Below are 27,255 nucleotides of genomic sequence, written 5' to 3'. Positions count from 1 at the left end.
TATACTATTAGATATCAGCACCACTCTCTGCAGTAATAACAGACCACATCATTGTTATATAGGGGATACATATTATGTATATCAGTCATACACAGAGAACATAAATACATTATTAGTCTATTAGATATCGGCACCACTCTCTGCAGTAATAACAGACCACGTCATTGTTATATAGGGGATACATTTTATGTATATCAGTCATACCCAGACACGATAAATACATTATTATTCTATTAGATATCAGCACCACTCTCTGCAGTAATAACAGACCACGTCGTTGTTATATAGGGGATACATTTTATGTATATCAGTCATACAGAGACGATAAATACATTATTATACTATTAGATATCAGCACCACTCTCTGCAGTAATAACAGACCACGTCGTTGTTATATAGGGGATACATTTTATGTATATCAGTCATACACAGAGAAATAAATACATTATTATACTATTAGATATCAGCACCACTCTCTGCAGTAATAACAGACCACGTCGTTGTTATATAGGGGATACATTTTAGGTATATCAGTCATACACAGAGAAGATAAATACATTATTATTCTATTAGATATCAGCACCACTCTCTGCAGTAATAACAGACCACATCATTGTTATATAGGGGATACATTTTATGTATATCAGTCATACACAGAGAAGATAAATACATTATTAGTCTATAAGATATCAGCACCACTCTCTACAGTAATAACAGACCACATCATTGTTATATAGGGGATACATATTATGTATATCAGTCATACACGGAGAAGATAAAATACATTATTATACTATTAGATATCAGCACCACTCTCTGCAGTAATAACAGACCACGTCGTTGTTATATAGGGGATACATTTTATGTATATCAGTCATACACAGAGAAGATAAATTCATTATTATACTATTAGATTTCGGCACCACTCTCTGCAGTAATAACAGATCACGTCATTATTATATAGGGGATACATTTTATGTATATCAGTCATACACAGACACGATAAATACATTATTATTCTATTAGATATCAGCACCACTCTCTGCAGTAATAACAGACCACGTCGTTGTTATATAGGGGATACATTTTATGTATATCAGTCATACAGAGACGATAAATACATTATTATACTATTAGATATCAGCACCACTCTCTGCAGTAATAACAGACCACGTCGTTGTTATATAGGGGATACATTTTATGTATATCAGTCATACACAGAGAAATAAATACATTATTATACTATTAGATATCAGCACCACTCTCTGCAGTAATAACAGACCACGTCGTTGTTATATAGGGGATACATTTTAGGTATATCAGTCATACACAGAGAAGATAAATACATTATTATTCTATTAGATATCAGCACCACTCTCTGCAGTAATAACAGACCACATCATTGTTATATAGGGGATACATATTATGTATATCAGTCATACACAGAGAAGATAAATACATTATTAGTCTATTAGATATCGGCACCACTCTCTACAGTAATAACAGACCACGTCATTGTTATATAGGGGATACATTTTATGTATATCAGTCATACACAGAGAAGATAAATACATTATTAGTCTATAAGATATCAGCACCACTCTCTACAGTAATAACAGACCACATCATTGTTATATAGGGGATACATATTATGTATATCAGTCATACACGGAGAAGATAAAATACATTATTATACTATTAGATATCAGCACCACTCTCTGCAGTAATAACAGACCACGTCGTTGTTATATAGGGGATACATTTTATGTATATCAGTCTTACACAGAGAAGATAAATACATTATTAGTCTATTAGATATCGGCACCACTCTGCAGTAATAACAGACCACGTCATTTGTTGTATAGGGGATACATTTTATGTATATCAGTCATACACAGAAGATAAATACATTATTATTCTATTAGATATCGGCACCACTCTCTGCAGTAATAACAGACCACATCATTGTTATATAGGGGATACATATTATGTATATCAGTCATACACGGAGAAGATAAAATACATTATTATACTATTAGATATCAGCACCACTCTCTGCAGTAATAACAGACGACGTCATTGTTATATAGGGGATACATTTTATGTATATCAGTCATACACGGAGAAGATAAATACATTATTATTCTATTAGATATCAGCATCACTCTCTGCAGTAATAACAGACCACATCATTGTTATATAGGGGATACATTTTATGTATTTCAGTCATACACAGAGAAGATAAATACATTATTATACTATTAGATATCAGCACCACTCTCTGCAGTCATAACAGACCACGTCATTGTTATATAGAGGATACATATTATTTATATCAGTCATACACAGTGAAGATAAATACATTATTAGTCTCTTAGATATCGGCACCACTCTCTGCAGAAATAACAGACCACATCATTGTTATATAGGGGATACATTTTATGTATATCAGTCATACACAGAGAAGATAAACACATTATTATACTGTTAGATATCGGCACAACTCTCTGCAGTAATAACAGATCACGTCATTGTTATATAGGGGATACATTTTATGTATATCAGTCATACAGAGACGATAAATACATTATTATTCTATTAGATATCAGCACCACTCTCTGCAGTAATAACAGACCACGTCGTTGTTATATAGGGGATACATTTTATGTATATCAGTCATACAGAGACGATAAATACATTATTATACTATTAGATATCAGCACCACTCTCTGCAGTAATAACAGACCACGTCGTTGTTATATAGGGGATACATTTTATGTATATCAGTCATACACAGAGAAATAAATACATTATTATACTATTAGATATCAGCACCACTCTCTGCAGTAATAACAGACCACGTCGTTGTTATATAGGGGATACATTTTAGGTATATCAGTCATACACAGAGAAGATAAATACATTATTATTCTATTAGATATCAGCACCACTCTCTGCAGTAATAACAGACCACATCATTGTTATATAGGGGATACATTTTATGTATATCAGTCATACACAGAGAAGATAAATACATTATTAGTCTATAAGATATCAGCACCACTCTCTACAGTAATAACAGACCACATCATTGTTATATAGGGGATACATATTATGTATATCAGTCATACACGGAGAAGATAAAATACATTATTATACTATTAGATATCAGCACCACTCTCTGCAGTAATAACAGACCACGTCGTTGTTATATAGGGGATACATTTTATGTATATCAGTCATACACAGAGAAGATAAATTCATTATTATACTATTAGATTTCGGCACCACTCTCTGCAGTAATAACAGATCACGTCATTATTATATAGGGGATACATTTTATGTATATCAGTCATACACAGACACGATAAATACATTATTATTCTATTAGATATCAGCACCACTCTCTGCAGTAATAACAGACCACGTCGTTGTTATATAGGGGATACATTTTATGTATATCAGTCATACAGAGACGATAAATACATTATTATACTATTAGATATCAGCACCACTCTCTGCAGTAATAACAGACCACGTCGTTGTTATATAGGGGATACATTTTATGTATATCAGTCATACACAGAGAAATAAATACATTATTATACTATTAGATATCAGCACCACTCTCTGCAGTAATAACAGACCACGTCGTTGTTATATAGGGGATACATTTTAGGTATATCAGTCATACACAGAGAAGATAAATACATTATTATTCTATTAGATATCAGCACCACTCTCTGCAGTAATAACAGACCACATCATTGTTATATAGGGGATACATATTATGTATATCAGTCATACACAGAGAAGATAAATACATTATTAGTCTATTAGATATCGGCACCACTCTCTACAGTAATAACAGACCACGTCATTGTTATATAGGGGATACATTTTATGTATATCAGTCATACACAGAGAAGATAAATACATTATTAGTCTATAAGATATCAGCACCACTCTCTACAGTAATAACAGACCACATCATTGTTATATAGGGGATACATATTATGTATATCAGTCATACACGGAGAAGATAAAATACATTATTATACTATTAGATATCAGCACCACTCTCTGCAGTAATAACAGACCACGTCGTTGTTATATAGGGGATACATTTTATGTATATCAGTCTTACACAGAGAAGATAAATACATTATTAGTCTATTAGATATCGGCACCACTCTGCAGTAATAACAGACCACGTCATTTGTTGTATAGGGGATACATTTTATGTATATCAGTCATACACAGAAGATAAATACATTATTATTCTATTAGATATCGGCACCACTCTCTGCAGTAATAACAGACCACATCATTGTTATATAGGGGATACATATTATGTATATCAGTCATACACGGAGAAGATAAAATACATTATTATACTATTAGATATCAGCACCACTCTCTGCAGTAATAACAGACGACGTCATTGTTATATAGGGGATACATTTTATGTATATCAGTCATACACGGAGAAGATAAATACATTATTATTCTATTAGATATCAGCATCACTCTCTGCAGTAATAACAGACCACATCATTGTTATATAGGGGATACATTTTATGTATTTCAGTCATACACAGAGAAGATAAATACATTATTATACTATTAGATATCAGCACCACTCTCTGCAGTCATAACAGACCACGTCATTGTTATATAGAGGATACATATTATTTATATCAGTCATACACAGTGAAGATAAATACATTATTAGTCTCTTAGATATCGGCACCACTCTCTGCAGAAATAACAGACCACATCATTGTTATATAGGGGATACATTTTATGTATATCAGTCATACACAGAGAAGATAAACACATTATTATACTGTTAGATATCGGCACAACTCTCTGCAGTAATAACAGATCACGTCATTGTTATATAGGGGATACATTTTATGTATATCAGTCATACAGAGACGATAAATACATTATTATTCTATTAGATATCAGCACCTCTCTCTGCAGTAATAACAGACTACGTCGTTGTTATATAGGGGATACATTTTATGTATATCAGTCATACACAGAGAAGATAAATACATTATTATACTATTAGATATCGGCACCACGCTGCAGTAATAACAGACCACGTCATTGTTATATAGGGGATACATTTTATGTATATCAGTCATACACAGAGAAGATAAATACATTATTATACTATTAGATATCGGCACCACGCTGCAGTAATAACAGACCACGTCGTTGTTATATAGGGGATACATTTTATGTATATCAGTCATACACAGAGAAGATAAATACATAATTATTCTATTAGATATCAGCACCACTCTCTGCAGTAATAACAGACCACATCATTGTTATATAGGGGATACATATTATGTATATCAGTCATACACAGAGAAGATAAATACATTATTAGTCTATTAGATATCGGCACCACTCTCTGCAGTAATAACAGACCACGTCATTGTTATATAGGGGATACATTTTATGTATATCAGTCATACACAGAGAAGATAAAATACATTATTATACTAATAGATATCAGCACCACTCTCTGCAGTAATAACAGACCACGTCATTGTTATATAGGGGACACATTTTATGTATATCAGTCATACAGAGAGAAGATAAAATACATTATTATACTATTAGATATCGGCACCACTCTGCAGTAATAACAGACCACGTCATTGTTATATAGGGGATACATTATATGTATATCAGTCATACACAGAGAAGATAAAATACATTATTAGTCTATTAGATATCGGCGCCACTCTCCGAAGTAATAACAGACCATGTCATTGTTATATAGGGGATACATTTTATGTATATCAGTCATACAGAGAGAGGATAAAATAGATTATTATACTATTAGATATCGGCACCACTCTGCAGTAATAACAGACCACGTCATTGTTATATAGGGGATACATTTTATGTATATCAGTCATACACAGAAGATAAAATACATTATTATACTATTAGATATCGGCACCACTCTGCAGTAATAACAGACCACGTCATTGTTATATAGGGGATACATTATATGTATATCAGTCATACACAGAGAAGATAAAATACATTATTATACTATTAGATATCAGCACCACTCTCTGCAGTAATAACAGACCACATCGTTGTTATATAGCGGATACATTTTATGTATATCAGTCATACACAGAGAAGATAAAATACATTATTAGTCTACTAGATATCAGCACCACTCTCTGCAGTAATAACAGACCAAGTCGTTGTTATATAGGGGATACATTTTATGTATATCAGTCATAGACGGAGAAGATAAATACATTATTATTCTATTAGATATCAGCACCACTCTCCGCAGTAATAACAGACCACGTCATTGTTATATAGGGGATACATTTTATGTATATCAGTCATACACAGAGAGGATAAATAGATTATTATACTATTAGATATCAGCACCACTCTCTGCAGTAATAACAGACTACGTCATTGTTATATAGGGGATACATTTTATGTATATCAGTCATACACGGAGAAGATAAAATACATTATTATACTATTAGATATCGGCAACACTCTGCAGTAATAAGAGACCACGTCATTGTTATATAGGGGCTACATTTTATGTATATCAGTCAGACACAGAAAAGATAAATACATGATTAGTCTATTAGATATCGGCACCACTCTGCAGTAATAACAGACCACGTCATTTGTTATATAGTGGATACATTTTAGGTTTATCAGTCATACACAGAGAAGATAAATAGATTATTATACTATTAGATATCAGCACCACTCTCTGCAGTAATAACAGACCACGTCGTTGTTATATAGGGGCTACATTTTATGTATATCAGTCAGACACAGACAAGATAAATAAATTATTATTCTATTAGATATCAGCACCACTCTCTGCAGTAATAACAGACCACGTCGTTGTTATATAGGGAATACATTTTATGTATATCAGTCATACATGGAGAAGATAAATACATTATTAGTCTATTAGATATCAGCACCACTCTCTGCAGTAATAACAGACCACGTCGTTGTTATATAGGGGATACATGTTATGTATATCAGTAATACACAGAGAAGATAAATACATTATTATACTATTAGATATCAGCACCACTCTCTGCAGTAATAACAGACGACGTCATTGTTATATAGGGGATACATTTTATGTATATCAGTCATACACAGAGAAGATAAATACATTATTATACTATTAGATATCAGCACCACTCTCTGCAGTAATAACAGACCACGTCGTTGTTATATAGGGGATACATATTATGTATATCAGTCATACACAGAGAAGATAAATTCATTATTAGTCTATTAGATATCAGCACCACTCTCTGCAGTAATAACAGACCACGTCGTTGTTATATAGGGGATACATTTTATGTATATCAGTGATACACAGAGAAGATAAATACATTATTAGTCTATTAGATATCAGCACCACTCTCTGCAGTAATAACAGACCACGTCGTTGTTATATAGGGGATACATTTTATGTATATCAGTCATACACAGAGAAGATAAATACATTATTAGTCTATTAGATATCGGCACCACTCTCTGCAGTAATAACAGACCACGTCGTTGTTATATAGGGGATACATTTTATGTATATCAGTCATACACAGAGAAGATAAAATACATTATTATACTATTAGATATCAGCACCACTCTCTGCAGTAATAACAGACCACGTCATTGTTATATAGGGGATACATTTTATGTATATCAGTCATACACAGAGAAGATAAATACATTATTATACTATTAGATATCGGCACCACTCTCTGCAGTAATAACAGACCACGTCATTGTTATATAGGGGATACATTTTATGTATATCAGTCATACACGGAGAAGATAAATACATTATTATACTATTAGATATCGGCACCACTCTCTGCAGTAATAACATATCACGTCATTGTTATATAGTGGATACATTTCATGTATATCAGTCATACACAGAGAAGATAAATACATTATTATACTATTAGATATCGGCACCACTCTCTGCAGTAATAACAGATCACGTCATTGTTATATAGGGGATACATTTTATGTATATCAGTCATACACAGAGACGATAAATACATTATTATACTATTAGATATCAGCACCACTCTCTGCAGTAATAACAGACCACGTCGTTGTTATATAGGGGATACATTTTATGTATATCAATCGGTCATACACGGAGAAGATAAAATACATTACTTGTCTATTAGATATCAGCACCACTCTCTGCAGTAATAACAGACGACGTCATTGTTATATAGGGGATACATTTTATGTATATCAGTCATACACGGAGAAGATAAATACATTATTAGTCTATTAGATATCAGCACCACTCTCTGCAGTAATAACAGACCACGTCGTTGTTATATAGGGGATACATTTTATGTATATCAGTCATACAAGGAGAAGATAAATAAATTATTATACTATTAGATATTAGCACCACTCTCTGCAGTAATAACAGACCACGTCGTTGTTATATAGGGGATACATTTTATGTATATCAGTCATACACAGAGAAGATAAATACATTATTATACTATTAGATATCAGCACCACTCTCTGCAGTAATATCAGACCACGTCATTGTTATATAGGGGCTACATTTTATGTATATCAGTCAGACACAGAGAAGATAAATACATTATTATTCTATTATATATCAGCACCACTCTCTGCACTAATAACAGACCACGTCGTTGTTATATAGGGGATACATTTTATGTATATCAGTCATACACGGAGAAGATTAATACATTATTAGTCTATTAGATATCAGCACCACTCTCTGCAGTAATAACAGACCACGTCGTTGTTATATAGGGGATACATGTTATGTATATCAGTAATACACAGAGAAGATAAATACATTATTATACTATTAGATATCAGCACCACTCTCTGCAGTAATAACAGACCACGTCGTTGTTATATAGGGGATACATTTTATGTATATCAGTCATACACAGAGAAGATAAATACATTATTAGTCTAGTAGATATCGGCACCACTCTCTGCAGTAATAACAGACCACATCATTGTTATATAGGGGATACATTTTATGTATATCAGTCATACACAGAGAAGATAAAATAAATTATTATACTATTAGATATCAGCACCACTCTCTGCAGTAATAACAGACCACGTCGTTGTTATATAGGGGATACATTTTATGTATATCAGTCATACACAGAGAAGATATAATACATTATTATACTATTAGATATCAGCACCACTCTCTGCAGTAATAGCAGACCACGTCATTGTTATATAGGGGATACATTTTATGTAGATCAGTCATACATGGAGAAGATAAATACATTATTATACTATTAGATATCGGCACCACTCTCTGCAGTAATAACAGATCACGTCATTGTTATATAGGGGATACATTTTAGGTATATCAGTCATACACAGAGAAGATAAATACATTATTATACTATTAGATTTCGGCACCACTCTCTGCAGTAATAACAGATCACGTCATTGTTATATAGGGGATACATTTTATGTATATCAGTCATACACAGACACGATAAATACATTATTATTCTATTAGATATCAGCACCACTCTCTGCAGTAATAACAGACCACGTCGTTGTTATATAGGGGATACATTTTATGTATATCAGTCATACAGAGACGATAAATACATTATTATACTATTAGATATCAGCACCACTTTCTGCAGTAATAACAGACCACGTCGTTGTTATATAGGGGATACATTTTATGTATATCAGTCATACACAGAGAAATAAATACATTATTATACTATTAGATATCAGCACCACTCTCTGCAGTAATAACAGACCACGTCATTGTTATATAGGGGATACATTTTATGTATATCAATCGGTCATACACGGAGAAGATAAAATACATTACTTGTCTATTAGATATCAGCACCACTCTCTGCAGTAATAACAGACCACGTCATTGTTATATAGGGGATACATTTTATGTATATCAGTCATACACAGAGAAGATAAATACATTATTATACTATTAGATATCAGCACCACTCTCTGCAGTAATAACAGACGACGTCGTTGTTATATAGGGGATACATTTTAGGTATATCAGTCATACACAGAGAAGATAAATACATTATTATTCTATTAGATATCAGCACCACTCTCTGCAGTAATAACAGACCACATCATTGTTATATAGGGGATACATTTTATGTATATCAGTCATACACAGAGAAGATAAATACATTATTAGTCTATAAGATATCAACACCACTCTCTACAGTAATAACAGACCACATCATTGTTATATAGGGGATACATATTATGTATATCAGTCATACACGGAGAAGATAAAATACATTATTATACTATTAGATATCAGCACCACTCTCTGCAGTAATAACAGACCACGTCGTTGTTATATAGGGGATACATTTTATGTATATCAGTCATACACGGAGAAGATAAATACATTATTATACTATTAGATATCGGCACCACTCTCTGCAGTAATAACAGATCACGTCATTGTTATATAGGGGATACATTTTATGTATATCAGTCATACACAGAGAAGATAAATTCATTATTATACTATTAGATTTCGGCACCACTCTCTGCAGTAATAACAGATCACGTCATTATTATATAGGGGATACATTTTATGTATATCAGTCATACACAGACACGATAAATACATTATTATTCTATTAGATATCAGCACCACTCTCTGCAGTAATAACAGACCACGTCGTTGTTATATAGGGGATACATTTTATGTATATCAGTCATACAGAGACGATAAATACATTATTATACTATTAGATATCAGCACCACTCTCTGCAGTAATAACAGACCACGTCGTTGTTATATAGGGGATACATTTTATGTATATCAGTCATACACAGAGAAATAAATACATTATTATACTATTAGATATCAGCACCACTCTCTGCAGTAATAACAGACCACGTCATTTGTTGTATAGGGGATACATTTTATGTATATCAGTCATACACAGAAGATAAATACATTATTATTCTATTAGATATCAGCTCCACTCTCTGCAGTAATAACAGACCACGTCGTTGTTATATAGGGGATACATGTTATGTATATCAGTCATACACGGAGAAGATAAAATAAATTATTATACTATTAGATATCAGCACCACTCTCTGCAGTAATAACAGACCACGTCGTTGTTATATAGGGGATACATTTTATGTATATCTGTCATACACAGAGAAGATATAATACATTATTATACTATTAGATATCAGCACCACTCTCTGCAGTAATAACAGACCACGTCGTTGTTATATAGGGGATACATTTTATGTATATCAGTCATACACAGAGAAATAAATACATTATTATACTATTAGATATCAGCACCACTCTCTGCAGTAATAACAGACCACGTCGTTGTTATATAGGGGATACATTTTAGGTGTATCAGTCATACACAGAGAAGATAAATACATTATTATTCTATTAGATATCAGCACCACTCTCTGCAGTAATAACAGACCACATCATTGTTATATAGGGGATACATATTATGTATATCAGTCATACACAGAGAAGATAAATACATTATTAGTCTATTAGATATCGGCACCACTCTCTGCAGTAATAACAGACCACGTCATTGTTATATAGGGGATACATTTTATGTATATCAGTCATACACAGACACGATAAATACATTATTATTCTATTAGATATCAGCACCACTCTCTGCAGTAATAACAGACCACGTCGTTGTTATATAGGGGATACATTTTATGTATATCAGTCATACAGAGACAATAAATACATTATTATACTATTAGATATCAGCACCACTCTCTGCAGTAATAACAGACCACGTCGTTGTTATATAGGGGATACATTTTATGTATATCAGTCATACACAGAGAAATAAATACATTATTATACTATTAGATATCAGCACCACTCTCTGCAGTAATAACAGACCACGTCGTTGTTATATAGGGGATACATTTTAGGTATATCAGTCATACACAGAGAAGATAAATACATTATTATTCTATTAGATATCAGCACCACTCTCTGCAGTAATAACAGACCACATCATTGTTATATAGGGGATACATTTTATGTATATCAGTCATACACAGAGAAGATAAATACATTATTAGTCTATAAGATATCAGCACCACTCTCTACAGTAATAACAGACCACATCATTGTTATATAGGGGATACATATTATGTATATCAGTCATACACGGAGAAGATAAAATATATTATTATACTATTAGATATCAGCACCACTCTCTGCAGTAATAACAGACCACGTCGTTGTTATATAGGGGATACATTTTATGTATATCAGTCATACACGGAGAAGATAAATACATTATTATACTATTAGATATCGGCACCACTCTCTGCAGTAATAACAGATCACGTCATTGTTATATAGGGGATACATTTTATGTATATCAGTCATACACAGAGAAGATAAATACATTATTATACTATTAGATTTCGGCACCACTCTCTGCAGTAATAACAGATCACTTCATTATTATATAGGGGATACATTTTATGTATATCAGTCATACACAGACACGATAAATACATTATTATTCTATTAGATATCAGCACCACTCTCTGCAGTAATAACAGACCACGTCGTTGTTATATAGGGGATACATTTTATGTATATCAGTCATACAGAGACGATAAATACATTATTATACTATTAGATATCAGCACCACTCTCTGCAGTAATAACAGACCACGTCGTTGTTATATAGGGGATACATTTTATGTATATCAGTCATACACAGAGAAATAAATACATTATTATACTATTAGATATCAGCACCACTCTCTGCAGTAATAACAGACCACGTCGTTGTTATATAGGGGATACATTTTAGGTATATCAGTCATACACAGAGAAGATAAATACATTATTATTCTATTAGATATCAGCACCACTCTCTGCAGTAATAACAGACCACATCATTGTTATATAGGGGATACATATTATGTATATCAGTCATACACAGAGAAGATAAATACATTATTAGTCTATTAGATATCGGCACCACTCTCTGCAGTAATAACAGACCACGTCATTGTTATATAGGGGATACATTTTATGTATATCAGTCATACACAGAGAAGATAAATACATTATTAGTCTATAAGATATCAGCACCACTCTCTACAGTAATAACAGACCACATCATTGTTATATAGGGGATACATTTTATGTATATCAATCAGTCATACACGGAGAAGATAAAATACATTATTAGTCTATTAGATATCAGCACCACTCTCTGCAGTAATAACAGACCACGTTGTTGTTATATAGGGGATACATTTTATGTATATCAGTCATACACAGAGAAGATAAATACATTATTATACTATTAGATATCAGCACCACTCTCTGCAGTAATAACAGATGACGTCATTGTTATATAGGGGATACATTTTATGTATATCAGTCATACACAGAGAAGATAAATACATTATTAGTCTATTAGATATCGGCACCACTCTCTGCAGTAATAACAGACCACGTCATTGTTATATAGGGGATACATTTTATGTATATCAGTCATACACAGAGAAGATAAATACATTATTAGTCTATAAGATATCAGCACCACTCTCTACAGTAATAACAGACCACATCATTGTTATATAGGGGATACATATTATGTATATCAGTCATACACGGAGAAGATAAAATACGTTATTATACTATTAGATATCAGCACCACTCTCTGCAGTAATAACAGACCACGTCGTTGTTATATAGGGGATACATTTTATGTATATCAGTCATACACAGAGAAGATAAATACATTATTATACTATTAGATATCAGCACCACTCTCTGCAGTAATAACAGATGACGTCATTCTTATATAGGGGATACATTTTATGTATATCAGTCATACACAGAGAAGATAAATACATTATTAGTCTATTAGATATCGGCACCACTCTCTGCAGTAATAACAGACCACGTCATTGTTATATAGGGGATACATATTATGTATATCAGTCATACACGGAGAAGATAAATACATTATTATACTATTAGATATCGGCACCACTCTCTGCAGTAATAACAGATCACGTCATTGTTATATAGGGGATACATTTTATGTATATCAGTCATACACAGACACGATAAATACATTATTATTCTATTAGATATCAGCACCACTCTCTGCAGTAATAACAGACCACGTCGTTGTTATATAGGGGATACATTTTATGTATATCAGTCTTACACAGAGAAGATAAATACATTATTAGTCTATTAGATATCGGCACCACTCTGCAGTAATAACAGACCACGTCATTTGTTGTATAGGGGATACATTTTATGTATATCAGTCATACACAGAAGATAAATACATTATTATTCCATTAGATATCAGCTCCACTCTCTGCAGTAATAACAGACCACGTCGTTGTTATATAGGGGATACATTTTATGTATATCAGTCATACACAGAGAAGATAAATACATTATTAGTCTATTAGATATCAGCAACACTCTCTGCAGTAATAACAGACCACGTCGTTGTTATATAGGGGATACATTTTATGTATATCAATCAGTCATACACGGAGAAGATAAAATACATTATTAGTCTATTAGATATCAGCACCACTCTCTGCAGTAATAACAGACGACGTCATTGTTATATAGGGGATACATTTTATGTATATCAGTCATACACGGAGAAGATAAATACATTATTATACTATTAGATATCGGCACCACTCTGCAGTAATAACAGACCACGTCATTGTTATATAGGGGATACATTTTATGTATATCAGTCATACACAGAAGATAAAATACATTATTATACTATTAGATATCGGCACCACTCTGCAGTAATAACAGACCACGTCATTGTTATATAGGGGATACATTATATGTATATCAGTCATACACAGAGAAGATAAAATACATTATTTTACTATTAGATATCGGCACCACTCTGCAGTAATAACAGACCACGTCATTGTTATATAGGGGATACATTTTATGTATATCAGTCATACACAGAGAAGATAAATACATTATTATTCTATTAGATATCAGCACCACTATCCGCAGTAATAACAGACCACGTCGTTGTTATATAGGGGATACATTTTATGTATATCAGTCATACACAGAGAAGATAAATACATTATTATACTATTAGATATCGGCACCACTCTCTGCAGTAATAACAGACCACGTCGTTGTTATATAGGGGATACATTTTATGTATATCAGTCATACACAGAGAAGATAAATACATTATTAGTCTATAAGATATCAGCACCACTCTCTACAGTAATAACAGACCACATCATTGTTATATAGGGGATACATATTATGTATATCAGTCATACACGGAGAAGATAAAATACGTTATTATACTATTAGATATCAGCACCACTCTCTGCAGTAATAACAGACCACGTCGTTGTTATATAGGGGATACATTTTATGTATATCAGTCATACACAGAGAAGATAAATACATTATTATACTATTAGATATCAGCACCACTCTCTGCAGTAATAACAGATGACGTCATTGTTATATAGGGGATACATTTTATGTATATCAGTCATACACAGAGAAGATAAATACATTATTAGTCTATTAGATATTGGCACCACTCTCTGCAGTAATAACAGACCACGTCATTGTTATATAGGGGATACATTTTATGTATATCAGTCATACACAGAGAAGATAAATACATTATTAGTCTATAAGATATCAGCACCACTCTCTACAGTAATAACAGACCACATCATTGTTATATAGGGGATACATATTATGTATATCAGTCATACACGGAGAAGATAAATACATTATTATACTATTAGATATCGGCACCACTCTCTGCAGTAATAACAGATCACGTCATTGTTATATAGGGGATACATTTTATGTATATCAGTCATACACAGACACGATAAATACATTATTATTCTATTAGATATCAGCACCACTCTCTGCAGTAATAACAGAGAACGTCATTTGTTATATAGGGGATACATTTTATGTATATCAGTCATATAGAGACGATAAATACATTATTATACTATTAGATATCAGCACCACTCTCTGCAGTAATAACAGACCACGTCGTTGTTATATAGGGGATACATTTTATGTATATCAGTCATACACAGAGAAATAAATACATTATTATACTATTAGATATCAGCACCACTCTCCGCAGTAATAACAGACCACGTCGTTGTTATATAGGGGATACATTTTAGGTATATCAGTCATACACAGAGAAGATAAATACATTATTAGTCTATTAGATATCGGCACCACTCTCTGCAGTAATAACAGACCACGTCATTGTTATATAGGGGATACATTTTATGTATATCAGTCATACACAGAGAAGATAAATACATTATTAGTCTATAAGATATCAGCACCACTCTCTACAGTAATAACAGACCACATCATTGTTATATAGGGGATACATATTATGTATATCAGTCATACACGGAGAAGATAAAATACATTATTATACTATTAGATATCAGCACCACTCTCTGCAGTAATAACAGATGACGTCATTGTTATATAGGGGATACATTTTATGTATATCAGTCATACACGGAGAAGATAAATACATTATTAGTCTATTAGATATCAGCACCACTCTCTGCTGTAATAACAGACCACGTCATTGTTATATAGGGGATACATTTTATGTATATCAGTCATACAAGGAGAAGATAAATACATTATTATACTATTAGATATTAGCACCACTCTCTGCAGTAATAACAGACCACGTCGTTGTTATATAGGGGATACATTTTATGTATATCAATCATACACAGAGAAGATAAATACATTATTATACTATTAGATATCAGCACCACTCTCTGCAGTAATAACAGACCACGTCGTTGTTATATAGGGGATACATTTTATGTATATCAATCATACACAGAGAAGATAAATACATTATTATACTATTAGATATCAGCACCACTCTCTGCAGTAATAACAGACCACGTCGTTGTTATATAGGGGATACATTTTATGTATATCAGTCATACACAGAGAAGATAAATACATTATTAGTCTATTAGATATCGGCACCACTCTCTGCAGTAATAACAGACCACGTCATTGTTATATAGGGGATACATTTTATGTATATCAGTCATACACAGAGAAGATAAATACATTATTAGTCTATAAGATATCAGCACCACTCTCTACAGTAATAACAGACCACATCATTGTTATATAGGGGATACATATTATGTATATCAGTCATACACGGAGAAGATAAATACATTATTATACTATTAGATATCAGCACCACTCTCTGCAGTAATATCAGACCACGTCATTGTTATATAGGGGATACATTTTATGTATATCAGTCATACACAGAGAAGATAAAATACATTATTATACTATTAGATATCAGCACCACTCTCTGCAGTAATAACAGACCACGTCGTTGTTATATAGGGGATATATTTTATGTATATCAGTCATACACAGAGAAGATAAAATACATTATTATACTATTAGATATCAGCACCACTCTCTGCAGTAATAACAGACAACGTCATTGTTATATAGGGGACACATTTTATGTATATCAGTCATACACAGAAGATAAAATACATTATTAGTCTATTAGATATCGGGGCCACTCTCCAAAGTAATAACAGACCACGTCATTGTTATATAGGGGATACATTTTATGTATATCAGTCATACACAGAGAAGATAAAATACATTATTATACTATTAGATATCGGCACCACTCTGCAGTAATAACAGACCACGTCATTGTTATATAGGGGATACATTTTATGTATATCAGTCATACACAGAAGATAAAATACATTATTATACTATTAGATATCGGCACCACTCTGCAGTAATAACAGACCACGTCATTGTTATATAGGGGATACATTATATGTATATCAGTCATACACAGAGAAGATAAAATACATTATTTTACTATTAGATATCGGCACCACTCTGCAGTAATAACAGACCACGTCATTGTTATATAGGGGATACATTTTATGTATATCAGTCATACACAGAGAAGATAAATACATTATTATACTATTAGATATCAGCACCACTCTCCGCAGTAATAAAAGACCACATCATTGTTATATAGGGGATACATTTTATGTATATCAGTCATACACAGAGAAGATAAATACATTATTATTCTATTAGATATCAGCACCACTCTCCGCAGTAATAACAGACCACGTCGTTGTTATATAGGGGATACATTTTATGTATATCAGTCATACACAGAGAAGATAAATACATTATTATACTATTAGATATCGGCACCACTCTCTGCAGTAATAACAGACCACGTCGTTGTTATATAGGGGATACATTTTATGTATATCAGTCATACACAGAGAAGATAAATACATTATTAGTCTATTAGATATCGGCACCACTCTCTGCAGTAATAACAGACCACGTCGTTGTTATATAGGGGATACATTTTATGTATATCAGTCATACACAGAGAAGATAAAATATATTATTATACTATTAGATATCAGCACCACTCTCTGCACTAATAACAGACCACGTCGTTGTTATATAGGGGATACATTTTATGTATATCAGTCATACACAGAGAAGATAAATACATTATTAGTCTATTAGATATCGGCACCACTCTCTGCAGTAATAACAGACCACGTCGTTGTTATATAGGGGATACATTTTATGTATATCAGTCATACACAGAGAAGATAAAATACATTATTATACTATTAGATATCAGCACCACTCTCTGCAGTAATAACAGACCACGTCATTGTTATATAGGGGATACATTTTATGTATATCAGTCATACACAGAGAAGATAAATACATTATTATACTATTAGATATCGGCTCCACTCTCTGCAGTAATAACAGATCACGTCATTGTTATATAGGGGATACATTTTATGTATATCAGTCATACACAGAGACGATAAATACATTATTATTCTATTAGATATCAGCACCACTCTCTGCAGTAATAACAGACCACTTCGTTGTTATATAGGGGATACATTTTATGTATATCAGTCATACACAGAGAAGATATAATACATTATTATACTATTAGATATCAGCACCACTCTCTACAGTAATAACAGACCACGTCATTGTTATATAGGGGATACATTTTCTGTATATCAGTCATACACGGAGAAGATAAATACATTATTATACTATTAGATATCGGCACCACTCTCTGCAGTAATAACAGATCACGTCATTGTTATATAGGGGATACATTTTATGTATATCAGTCATACACAGAGAAGATAAATACATTATTATACTATTAGATTTCGGCACCACTCTCTGCAGTAATAACAGATCACGTCATTGTTATATAGGGGATACATTTTATGTATATCAGTCATACACAGACACGATAAATACATTATTATTCTATTAGATATCAGCACCACTCTCTGCAGTAATAACAGACCACGTCGTTGTTATATAGGGGATACATTTTATGTATATCAGTCATACAGAGACGATAAATACATTATTATACTATTAGATATCAGCACCACTCTCTGCAGTAATAACAGACCACGTCGTTGTTATATAGGGGATACATTTTAGGTATATCAGTCATACACAGAGAAGATAAATACATTATTATTCTATTAGATATCAGCACCACTCTCTGCAGTAATAACAGACCACATCATTGTTATATAGGGGATACATATTATGTATATCAGTCATACACAGAGAAGATAAATACATTATTAGTCTATTAGATATCGGCACCACTCTCTGCAGTAATAACAGACCACGTCATTGTTATATAGGGGATACATTTTATGTATATCAGTCATACACAGAGAAGATAAATACATTATTAGTCTATAAGATATCAGCACCACTCTCTACAGTAATAACAGACCACATCATTGTTATATAGGGGATACATATTATGTATATCAGTCCTACACGGAGAAGATAAAATACATTATTATACTATTAGATATCAGCACCACTCTCTGCAGTAATAACAGACCACGTCGTTGTTATATAGGGGATACATTTTATGTATATCAGTCTTACACAGAGAAGATAAATACATTATTAGTCTATTAGATATCAGCACCACTCTCTGCAGTAATATCAGACCACGTCATTGTTATATAGGGGATACATTTTATGTATATCAGTCATACACAGAGAAGATAAAATACATTATTATACTATTAGATATCAGCACCACTCTCTGCAGTAATAACAGACCACGTCGTTGTTATATAGGGGATACATTTTATGTATATCAATCATACACAGAGAAGATAAATACATTATTATACTATTAGATATCAGCACCACTCTCTGCAGTAATAACAGACCACATCGTTGTTATATAGGGGATACATTTTATGTATATCAGTCATACACAGAGAAGATAAAATACATTATTATACTATTAGATATCAGCACCACTCTCTGCAGTAATAACAGACCACGTCATTGTTATATAGGGGATACATTTTATGTATATCAGTCATACACAGAGAAGATAAATACATTATTATACTATTAGATATCAGCACCACTCTCTGCAGTAATAACAGACCACGTCGTTGTTATATAGGGGATACATTTTATGTATATCAGTCATACACAGAGAAGATAAAATACATTATTATACTATTAGATATTAGCACCACTCTCTGCAGTAATAACAGACCACGTCGTTGTTATATAGGGGATATATTTTATGTATATCAGTCATACACAGAGAAGATAAAATACATTATTATACTATTAGATATCAGCACCACTCTCTGCAGTAATAACAGACAACGTCATTGTTATATAGGGGACACATTTTATGTATATCAGTCATACACAGAAGATAAAATACATTATTAGTCTATTAGATATCGGCACCACTCTGCAGTAATAACAGACCACGTCATTGTTATATAGGGGATACATTTTATGTATATCAGTCATACACAGAAGATAAAATACATTATTATACTATTAGATATCGGCACCACTCTGCAGTAATAACAGACCACGTCATTGTTATATAGGGGATACATTTTATGTATATCAGTCATACACAGAGAAGATAAATACATTATTATACTATTAGATATCAGCACCACTCTCTGCAGTAATAACAGACCACGTCGTTGTTATATAGGGGATACATTTTATGTATATCAGTCATACACAGAGAAGATAAATACATTATTATACTATTAGATATCAGCACCACTCTCTGCAGTAATAACAGATGACGTCATTGTTATATAGGGGATACATTTTACGTATATCAGTCATACACAGAGAAGATAAATACATTATTAGTCTATTAGATATCGGCACCACTCTCTACAGTAATAACAGACCACATCATTGTTATATAGGGGATACATATTATGTATATCAGTCATACACGGAGAAGATAAATACATTATTATACTATTAGATATCGGCACCACTCTCTGCAGTAATAACAGATCACGTCATTGTTATATAGGGGATACATTTTATGTATATCAGTCATACACAGACACGATAAATACATTATTATTCTATTAGATATCAGCACCACTCTCTGCAGTAATAACAGAGAACGTCATTTGTTATATAGGGGATACATTTTATGTATATCAGTCATACAGAGACGATAAATACATTATTATACTATTAGATATCAGCACCACTCTCTGCAGTAATAACAGACCACGTCGTTGTTATATAGGGGATACATTTTATGTATATCAGTCATACACAGAGAAATAAATACATTATTATACTATTAGATATCAGCACCACTCTCCGCAGTAATAACAGACCACGTCGTTGTTATATAGGGGATACATTTTAGGTATATCAGTCATACACAGAGAAGATAAATACATTATTAGTCTATTAGATATCGGCACCACTCTCTGCAGTAATAACAGACCACGTCATTGTTATATAGGGGATACATTTTATGTATATCAGTCATACACAGAGAAGATAAATACATTATTAGTCTATAAGATATCAGCACCACTCTCTACAGTAATAACAGACCACATCATTGTTATAAAGGGGATACATATTATGTATATCAGTCATACACGGAGAAGATAAAATACATTATTATACTATTAGATATCAGCACCACTCTCTGCAGTAATAACAGATGACGTCATTGTTATATAGGGGATACATTTTATGTATATCAGTCATACACGGAGAAGATAAATACATTATTAGTCTATTAGATATCAGCACCACTCTCTGCTGTAATAACAGACCACGTCATTGTTATATAGGGGATACATTTTATGTATATCAGTCATACAAGGAGAAGATAAATACATTATTATACTATTAGATATTAGCACCACTCTCTGCAGTAATAACAGACCACGTCGTTGTTATATAGGGGATACATTTTATGTATATCAATCATACACAGAGAAGATAAATACATTATTATACTATTAGATATCAGCACCACTCTCTGCAGTAATAACAGACCACGTCGTTGTTATATAGGGGATACATTTTATGTATATCAATCATACACAGAGAAGATAAATACATTATTATACTATTAGATATCAGCACCACTCTCTGCAGTAATAACAGACCACGTCGTTGTTATATAGGGGATACATTTTATGTATATCAGTCATACACGGAGAAGATAAAATACATTATTATAGTATTAGATATCAGCACCACTCTCTGCAGTAATAACAGATGACGTCATTGTTATATAGGGGATACATTTTATGTATATCAGTCATACACAGAGAAGATAAATACATTATTAGTCTATTAGATATCGGCACCACTCTCTGCAGTAATAACAGACCACGTCATTGTTATATAGGGGATACATTTTATGTATATCAGTCATACACAGAGAAGATAAATACATTATTAGTCTATAAGATATCAGCACCACTCTCTGCAGTAATATCAGACCACGTCATTGTTATATAGGGGATACATTTTATGTATATCAGTCATACACAGAGAAGATAAAATACATTATTATACTATTAGATATCAGCACCACTCTCTGCAGTAATAACAGACCACGTCGTTGTTATATAGGGGATATATTTTATGTATATCAGTCATACACAGAGAAGATAAAATACATTATTATACTATTAGATATCAGCACCACTCTCTGCAGTAATAACAGACAACGTCATTGTTATATAGGGGACACATTTTATGTATATCAGTCATACACAGAAGATAAAATACATTATTAGTCTATTAGATATCGGGGCCACTCTCCAAAGTAATAACAGACCACGTCATTGTTATATAGGGGATACATTTTATGTATATCAGTCATACACAGAGAAGATAAAATACATTATTATACTATTAGATATCGGCACCACTCTGCAGTAATAACAGACCACGTCATTGTTATATAGGGGATACATTTTATGTATATCAGTCATACACAGAAGATAAAATACATTATTATACTATTAAATATCGGCACCACTCTGCAGTAATAACAGACCACGTCATTGTTATATAGGGGATACATTATATGTATATCAGTCATACACAGAGAAGATAAAATACATTATTTTACTATTAGATATCGGCACCACTCTGCAGTAATAACAGACCACGTCATTGTTATATAGGGGATACATTTTATGTATATCAGTCATACACAGAGAAGATAAATACATTATTATACTATTAGATATCAGCACCACTCTCCGCAGTAATAAAAGACCACATCATTGTTATATAGGGGATACATTTTATGTATATCAGTCATACACAGAGAAGATAAATACATTATTATTCTATTAGATATCAGCACCACTCTCCGCAGTAATAACAGACCACGTCGTTGTTATATAGGGGATACATTTTATGTAGATCAGTCATACACAGAGAAGATAAAATATATTATTATACTATTAGATATCAGCACCACTCTCTGCACTAATAACAGACCACGTCGTTGTTATATAGGGGATACATTTTATGTATATCAGTCATACACAGAGAAGATAAATACATTATTAGTCTATTAGATATCGGCACCACTCTCTGCAGTAATAACAGACCACGTCGTTGTTATATAGGGGATACATTTTATGTATATCAGTCATACACAGAGAAGATAAAATACATTATTATACTATTAGATATCAGCACCACTCTCTGCAGTAATAACAGACCACGTCATTGTTATATAGGGGATACATTTTATGTATATCAGTCATACACAGAGAAGATAAATACATTATTATACTATTAGATATCGGCTCCACTCTCTGCAGTAATAACAGATCACGTCATTGTTATATAGGGGATACATTTTATGTATATCAGTCATACACAGAGACGATAAATACATTATTATTCTATTAGATATCAGCACCACTCTCTGCAGTAATAACAGACCACTTCGTTGTTATATAGGGGATACATTTTATGTATATCAGTCATACACAGAGAAGATATAATACATTATTATACTATTAGATATCAGCACCACTCTCTACAGTAATAACAGACCACGTCATTGTTATATAGGGGATACATTTTCTGTATATCAGTCATACACGGAGAAGATAAATACATTATTATACTATTAGATATCGGCACCACTCTCTGCAGTAATAACAGATCACGTCATTGTTATATAGGGGATACATTTTATGTATATCAGTCATACACAGAGAAGATAAATACATTATTATACTATTAGATTTCGGCACCACTCTCTGCAGTAATAACAGATCACGTCATTGTTATATAGGGGATACATTTTATGTATATCAGTCATACACAGACACGATAAATACATTATTATTCTATTAGATATCAGCACCACTCTCTGCAGTAATAACAGACCACGTCGTTGTTATATAGGGGATACATTTTATGTATATCAGTCATACAGAGACGATAAATACATTATTATACTATTAGATATCAGCACCACTCTCTGCAGTAATAACAGACCACGTCGTTGTTATATAGGGGATACATTTTAGGTATATCAGTCATACACAGAGAAGATAAATACATTATTATTCTATTAGATATCAGCACCACTCTCTGCAGTAATAACAGACCACATCATTGTTATATAGGGGATACATATTATGTATATCAGTCATACACAGAGAAGATAAATACATTATTAGTCTATTAGATATCGGCACCACTCTCTGCAGTAATAACAGACCACGTCATTGTTATATAGGGGATACATTTTATGTATATCAGTCATACACAGAGAAGATAAATACATTATTAGTCTATAAGATATCAGCACCACTCTCTACAGTAATAACAGACCACATCATTGTTATATAGGGGATACATATTATGTATATCAGTCCTACACGGAGAAGATAAAATACATTATTATACTATTAGATATCAGCACCACTCTCTGCAGTAATAACAGACCACGTCGTTGTTATATAGGGGATACATTTTATGTATATCAGTCTTACACAGAGAAGATAAATACATTATTAGTCTATTAGATATCAGCACCACTCTCTGCAGTAATATCAGACCACGTCATTGTTATATAGGGGATACATTTTATGTATATCAGTCATACACAGAGAAGATAAAATACATTATTATACTATTAGATATCAGCACCACTCTCTGCAGTAATAACAGACCACGTCGTTGTTATATAGGGGATACATTTTATGTATATCAATCATACACAGAGAAGATAAATACATTATTATACTATTAGATATCAGCACCACTCTCTGCAGTAATAACAGACCACATCGTTGTTATATAGGGGATACATTTTATGTATATCAGTCATACACAGAGAAGATAAAATACATTATTATACTATTAGATATCAGCACCACTCTCTGCAGTAATAACAGACCACGTCATTGTTATATAGGGGACACATTTTATGTATATCAGTCATACACAGAAGATAAAATACATTATTAGTCTATTAGATATCGGCGCCACTCTCCGAAGTAATAACAGACCACGTCATTGTTATATAGGGGATACATTTTATGTATATCAGTCATACACAGAGAAGATAAAATACATTATTATACTATTAGATATCGGCACCACTCTGCAGTAATAACAGACCACGTCATTGTTATATAGGGGATACATTTTATGTATATCAGTCATACACAGAAGATAAAATACATTATTATACTATTAGATATCGGCACCACTCTGCAGTAATAACAGACCACGTCATTGTTATATAGGGGATACATTTTATGTATATCAGTCATACACAGAGAAGATAAATACATTATTATACTATTAGATATCAGCACCACTCTCCGCAGTAATAAAAGACCACGTCGTTGTTATATAGGGGATACATTTTATGTATATCAGTCATACACAGAGAAGATAAATACATTATTAGTCTATTAGATATCGGCACCACTCTCTGCAGTAATAACAGACCACGTCGTTGTTATATAGGGGATACATTTTATGTATATCAGTCATACACAGAGAAGATAAAATATATTATTATACTATTAGATATCAGCACCACTCTCTGCAGTAATAACAGACCACGTCGTTGTTATATAGGGGATACATTTTATGTATATCAGTCATACACAGAGAAGATAAATACATTATTAGTCTATTAGATATCGGCACCACTCTCTGCAGTAATAACAGACCACGTCGTTGTTATATAGGGGATACATTTTATGTATATCAGTCATACACAGAGAAGATAAAATACATTATTATACTATTAGATATCAGCACCACTCTCTGCAGTAATAACAGACCACGTCATTGTTATATAGGGGATACATTTTATGTATATCAGTCATACACAGAGAAGATAAATACATTATTATACTATTAGATTTCGGCACCACTCTCTGCAGTAATAACAGATGACGTCATTGTTATATAGGGGATACATTTTATGTATATCAGTCATACACAGACACGATAAATACATTATTATTCTATTAGATATCAGCACCACTCTCTGCAGTAATAACAGACCACGTCGTTGTTATATAGGGGATACATTTTATGTATATCAGTCATACAGAGACGATAAATACATTATTATACTATTAGATATCAGCACCACTCTCTGCAGTAATAACAGACCACGT

This window comes from Taudactylus pleione, unplaced genomic scaffold (assembly GCF_031769625.1).
Source record: "Taudactylus pleione unplaced genomic scaffold, aTauple2 ptg000540l, whole genome shotgun sequence".
Lineage (NCBI taxonomy): Eukaryota > Metazoa > Chordata > Amphibia > Anura > Myobatrachidae > Taudactylus > Taudactylus pleione.
This window is presented reverse-complemented; position numbering follows the sequence as displayed.